Source organism: Solanum pennellii, chromosome 9 (genome assembly GCF_001406875.1).
Source record: "Solanum pennellii chromosome 9, SPENNV200".
Lineage (NCBI taxonomy): Eukaryota > Viridiplantae > Streptophyta > Magnoliopsida > Solanales > Solanaceae > Solanum > Solanum pennellii.
In genome coordinates this window covers 25,312,237-25,319,659 of record NC_028645.1, presented here as the reverse complement: position 1 = coordinate 25,319,659, position 7,423 = coordinate 25,312,237, and positions in this window count along the sequence as shown.

The following is a 7,423-nucleotide window of genomic DNA, read 5'->3' as shown; positions in this document are numbered from 1 at the left end:
CCTCTGTTCCACGTGAAAATGTGGAACGAATGTATTTTACAAGTTGACACGACTCACAATTTAATGTGGATAAAATAAACAAACTAGGCACCATCTGCTGTAGTTTGGATAGACCGGAATGACCTAAACATTTATGAAATAGGTCTGGAATGACCTAAACATATAGGAAATAGGTCTTGAGGATCTGCAACAAAGCATGATGCATATGAGGGAATTTAAAGAGGTAAGATAGTAAAGGTCTTGCGTTTTATGTCATGTGTTAGTCATTCTCTCATTCTTCAGTCTTGTATGAGAAAAAAATCATCAGAAAAGTTATGTCACAATTTATGTTACAAGTCAAACAACTAACAAATGCCAGATTAAAACTAGAATTGGGGACATAAAGAACAGAGTCTAGAGTTACAGAAGATAGGGGTGTGGCTTTTCCAACCCCTTTTGGTTTTGTTTGGATTCTATTGGCTAAAATAATAAAAGTTCAAGAGTACTAGACTGTAAAACACCAGCAAAAGACTTACCCCTAACAAAAACATCATCTTGAACAATTGAAGCTACTTTGTGAGTTGTTTGCTTACTTGCTCGATATTGAAGAAACTCATTATATTCTACTAGAGCAATATAAGCATTATTGGAATGTCGATCGGGTTGAGAAATAGAGGCTACTTATGTAGATGTCTGCTTACTTGTGTGATTCTGAAGGAACTCACTATATTCCTTTAAAGTAGTATATGATCATAAGTGGGTGTTGGACCGTGAATAATATGACATATGTCATGAGTATTCCTTCCTATGACAATAACTATACTTGGATCGAGATTTGACAAGATGTCCTCATCATCATCGATTCTCGATAAATTGATATGTTCATTTTTCTATGGTTTGAGATGCGAGAGGATATGAGTAGACGCGAGAATAATTCTTAAATTGTAGGAATGGTAGGAATACCTAAAATATAATAACACAATGAAACATGATCAATAGGAAGTCCTGTAAGTATAAGAATGAAAAACAACGTCTTTCCGTGCTCTTATCTTACATGTTCCTAGTGACTCGCATTAATGTGTCAAATTCCTCCATGACTGCCTGTACTTGTCCCAAGTAAGTGGACATATCTAATTCTTGTTCCATTAAGTTCGTCATAAGAGATAACACATCATTAAATCGATTTATGTCATTAGTGTATGAAGTGTGAGCATTTTTTAAAACCGAATTACATGTTTGGAATGGGCCGGAAGAAGGGCATAAACTTGAAATCAATCGAAATAAGAGTGTAACACCCCGGATTCGAAAAGGGGTGATATTGAAAATTTCAGGAAGTTGCATGTGCAAGAGCAGATTGGACCACGGAGCGTAAGGTGGTCCATGGATTGGTAACCCCCAAAATCTTTAGAGGCCAGAAAACACGTCCAGACCAATAGATCATCGCTTAGACCATGGTCTGTGAGTTGGGGCTCGTGGTTCACTGGCCCAAAAACAAGTTTTTGAACACGAACAACTGTCGTGCAGGAGGGCCCATCATCCTGTCCACGGTCAGTTAGTCGTGGCCATGGTGGGCTAGAAATTATTTTTAGGGGTAGTTGGGCCTTTTCCTAATTATTGTATCTTTATACTATGTTGTTTTACCCTTCAATGAGACCCCTATATTAGTTATTTTAACCCCAAAACTTACTCATTCACTTAATTCTCTTTAAATTCACAAAAAAAAAAAAACTCTCCAATAATTCTCTCTCTAGAAAGCTTGAAGAAGAAGGATTCAACCTTCGGTTTCAAGTCAAGTCTCAATTCCTCCATTGAAGATTAGCAATTGGCTTCAAGGTATGATAATTTTCATCCACGGATTCCTTCCATTCATGGAGTTCCCAAATTCTCGTATTTCCAAAGTTAAAATCATCAATTCAGTTTGGGCTTTCTGCCATTATCATGGGCTCTCTTGATTATTGATTCAAATGATTGAATTATGACCTCTTATGCATAAATTTATGAAATACAATGATTTTATGATGATTTCCCCATGAATCCATGCAATCCCCATGTTTCAAGTTATGATCATGTAATGTGAGATTTTGATTAATAAATGCTTAATTTTGTAAAACTCTTCCTTCATAATTAAAATCTCACATCACGTGGTCATAACTTGAAACATTGGGATTACATAGGTTCATGGGGAAATAAGGAGAGTTTTATGAAATTAAACATGTATCGATAGAATTACATGAATTTATGATGAAATTCATATCTAACCCATGTTTTCTAAATGTTGATGATTGAAAGTAGGTTTTGAACCTTGCCAAGTAAATTATGGAATTATGCATGTTGTTATGAAACCTATGCAAATGTTTTAAGGATGCTTTGACAATAAAGTATCAATGATTATATTATTGTTGTGTTGTTGAAAGGATTGTTCTCAAATACACATGAAAGAATGATGTGAAAGGTTTTCTCTTATAATAAGGATTCTAAGATTGAAAGGTTTCTCACCTAATTGAATCAAAGATTAAGAGTTATGCTGATAAAATCTAGCTTGGATTAGTTATTCAATGATACCTTTCCATGGATAATGACTTAGCTTGGATTGGCAATATGATGTGTCCTTCCATGGATAATAAGAACAAGTAACTATTATGTGGGATCTATGCTTAGCACCGAGAAGATATAGGATGGAAGCTCTATCGTTAGTAGAGGTCGGGTTCCTAGAAGCAATCTCCTTATCTCTTACCTATGTGCCCGATAGGATGATTGTCTAGATAGAAATTAGCTACTGAATCCACCTAAGCTAGAAGTTCATCGTCCTTACCTTGTCAAGTAGGACAACCCTTTTCGATGTAGGAGACATTGGGGGTTCATGTTATAGCTCGCATGGTCTCTATGTCAGTTAAGGATAATTCTCACATTAATAATGAATTAGGTTACTTCAAGAAGTATATCATATGTGTTCAAAGGCTTTAAAGGTGTTAGCTTGCAGACCATGTTTTATGACTTATGTTTTCTAACCCGTTTATATCATGTTTTAGCTTTGGTCAATTGCATGTCATGAAATGTCCTCTTTGTCATGATTTAAATATTTTATGCATAGCTATCATACTTGGTACATTTTTGTATTAACGCATACTCTTTTCAATGTTTCCCCAAATGTAGTGTCCGACTTTCAGGTTTCTCAGTTTTGTGGCTAATGGTTGATTTTGAGGTTTTCGAGCTTTGGTTAGTCCTCATGCTTCATGGACGGATTAGCGTTTTAGTTTTTTTCTTATATTTTCAGTTATGTACATGATGTATGATCTAGGCCCAATTTAATTCTATTGTACTAGTTGGTTGTTGAGGCAAGTGTTTTAGACTTCCGCTTTACTTTTATAAAACTATTGGACTTGAAATATTGTTTTACCTTTATTATTTAATTTCTTATGTTATGAATGTTAAGTGGCTTGTATGGGTCTTTCGGGGTCTTATACATCATGTTACATCTAGGGGGTACCCCTGGGTCGTGTCAAAGAGACTACACAAATAAGCATATCAAGCTTCTCTCATTATACTTTGACTTTTGCATCTTCTTCATTAGCCTTTTCCTTTTCATCTACCACACAAGTATTGTTTTTTAAGTGATCTTTTACACCTTGATCTTTGGACCACAACTCAATCGAGGAAGCCTAAGCTAAATAGTTTGAACTTCCAATTAACGGTTATGAAGTAATCATAGGGTTTAAACTTCCAGTTCCTATATTCTTGGAGCCAAAAGTATCAATCCTGAAATACATGTGGAGAAATTAGAATATGTAGCCAACAACAATATTAGTAAAAAAAAATTGTAATGTGTTTTTAGAATCTGAAAAAACAAATTATTGGAATCTGAAAAGAAAATAGGGTTTTTGCTAAAAAAAATATATCAGATAGCCAAATATTGATCGAAATTAACAAATAGATATAGGGGTTGCCTCGGAATGAAAAGGCGATCCCACTAGAAAAAATAGGAAAAATTAGCAATTAAGTCATAATACCTAACATATTTAGTCAAAATAACAACACTTTAAAATACTTATTTAAAATGGCAGAATGCTGATATATTAGAAAATAATATATATTCAGATTTTAGTATTTAAAATTAATTTTATTTATTAAAACCTTCATATATTGGACCAAATTCTAAACCAATCAGTTATAAATACCCATTAACATTCCTTCTTCACCTTTAGCATTTCTACCCCCACCTTTCACGTTTCTAACCCTTTTTTCACATTTTCAGATTCTCTTTCTTCAAGGTGCTCACAAATTGTTCATCAAAATTCATATTTTAATTCAAGAAATTTTCTCTATTGTTAAATGACATCTTTTTATTAATTCAAGCAGATTTATCGATTGGCAAGGTAATTTTCATTATTTATTTAAATTTATTTTGATTTGTTGTTTAAAATCAACGATAATGGTGTATATTTTAGATTCTATATATTGCGGATATAAATATCACCATTTTTTATTTATATTTCGCATTCTACATATTATAGTATTTTTTTATCAAATTTTTTATGCAAATTTGTTTCCATATTCATCTAATATTTATGTATCTCAGATTTTTAGTCGATTAAACAATTTTTTTTATTTGTTTGTCTACATAATCAACATCTTATTTGTGCATTCATTCTATCTATATATCAAAAAGGTTTACAATTTTTGTTTTTACATTATATTTCAATCTCAATTAGTGTACCAACATGTTTGTATTTACTTCTTAATTTTTATTCATTCTAACTGTATGCTAACAATTTTTTATCGTATTGGGTATTCATTTTGTACTTCAATCTCAATTTATATGAACAAGTTTGTATATCTCTTTTGTTTTGTATTCAACCTAATTGTATACCAACAAGTTGTCTTTTATGTGCCTACTTTACCTTTCAAGGTCACTTTGTATTTCAAATTGAGAGAGTATTTCTTTTGCATTCACAACTTTATATTCAATCTCACTTTGTATTTTTAACTTTATATTTTCATCTCACTTTTGTATTCATATATTGTTGTATTCAACATATAGTTCATGATGGATTAGTTTGTATTTTATCTTTCAAAATCATTTTGTATTTCAAATGAAGAAAGTATTTCTTTTGTACTCAGAAATTTATGTTCGATCTCACTTTGTATTTATAATTTTGTATTTTCATCTCACTTTTGTATTCATATATTGTTGTATTCAACATATAGTTCATGATCGATTAGTTACATTAACTTAATGGGATACAAATTATTGTATGCATTCAAATAGAAAAAAAACTAATGAACTAAAAAAACCATTTTCAATTCATTCATTATACATCTTAATTTGGATACAAAATTTTCGAAAAAAACTATAAATTCCAATGTATGCAATGATTTCACTGATTCAATCAGCAAAAAAGAAAACAATACTCTTGTACTTAACATATACGAACGAGTATCTCATCCAAATAACAAAAAATTGAAAAAAATACATAACTGTTTTTTGATAATTCACTGGATGTGACAAATTTATAGTGGTCAATTTTGAAAATCCCGTTTTAAAATATATTGTATTCAACTTGAAGAAGCTTTGAAAGTTACCAAATGAATGATTTGGAGACAAACTAAATTATTTTGATTTTTTTTTATCTTCTAAGAAGAAAGCAAGAAAACACTCGACAGAAAGTATTCGTTACTGTTTTTTTTATCGATTTTCTGTTTCCAAATTACTTTCAAAAGTTCCTTCTAGGATAGCTTTGTTTGTATACCTCGACTACCCAACCAAATCCCTATATCCACAGGTATTGAATGGATTTTCCTATACTAAGATTTGTATTTGAAACTTTGTGGTTTCCCTCCCATCTCATAAAATTCAGGTCAAAGCTTTATATACGAGCCTATTTTATGGCTTCCAGAGTATTCCATCCTGTTGGAAGTAGTGCAACTTTTAGCAAAAACCTCTTCCCTCCTTCCCTAAAGAGTAATTAAGAGAAGAAATAGGGTAGGACAATTGCACATAATTAGTAGTGTTAACTATTACTTCAACCATGCTTGAGATGTTTAAACTATAAAACAATAGAGCCAATTTTCAGTAAATAATTTCATGTTTCCGAATATAAGTATATCAACCTGTAGCTATAAATAGAAAATGTCAGGTTAGTGGTGACATCGGTTTATGCCCCACAGAATAGTGGTATGCTGCTTAAGAACAAACTTTTCTGTTGGACTTATTTATGTATGAGAAAATACTGTTGGTGGAGTAAATGTGCAAATGGGATGCATGTAAATTCTATTTTATGAGTTTTTACACCAACTTGTTGCTCATTCAAGAAAAACTATTTATTAGCAAATTCAGTCAGCCAAAGAGTCTTGCAGTAAATGTTTCTCAAGGTAGCAGTGAATGTACGAAAAGACAAATATGCAATCTTAGTTCTACTATTGGTTCAAATTAAACAGTACTCAGTCTTTTCTTTCTTTAAGACATGAAAACATGTGGTGAGATTGATGAAACCCAATTTAAGGTTTTGATTCGTTTCAAAAGAACATATGTTGTTTCCAAGTTGCATGATATTGTTCTACAAAATTTACTTAAATTTTGAAAATGACCAGTACATGATGCTTCAGATGTTTACCCAACAAATGGTAATATTATTAGGATATTGACATCCAATATATCCTGAAAATGCGACCCCACAAATCCTCCTCAAGTAGTACCATTGTATTTTAATGAAAAATCATTTGCTCATCTTACAACTTCCTTTATTATTTGGACACTTCTTTATTTCCTCCGACCCGCGTGAACCGCAGGCAGTAACAAAACATAACAGATATTTTTTGTGCCAAGTGTTATATCAAAAGTTGTTGAGATACAAACCAAACCATATTCTTTCATACGTAAGTTGGGAAATTTTGTATGAATTATCTTATGCTAAATAAGTGGAATAAAAATACGAGATTTAGTAATTCATGAATCGAAGTACCCAAAATGAACAAAATAGCCCTCCTATCTTAATCAGTTTATTCTAAAAATAAACAAAATACATTTCAAACCCTAGATTACAATACAAACATCATAAGATCTTGCATTTAATTCATGCACATATTACAACCCACTTTATTAATGACCATATCTTGAATCTAACACGTACGTAGATAAGAACATCTGAAGACAAATTTAGCTTACAATAAGATATCAGTGAATAACAATCACAATATGTTCAATTCACCATACAGCAATCGTCCTATGATTTTTATTTTCTATATTAACTATTATTTGTTCTCCATATGACTATCCATGTCTTATAACTAACCAGTCAACCATGTAACAGTCCATGTCCTACAAAGGTATAACTTCACCATCAACACGACTTTTGGCTTCAACACAACCCAACCAGTGGCACAGGATAGGTCATAAAGCTAATTTTGTGCAACGAATCAAATCAAGCACAATATCTGACCCCCCCTC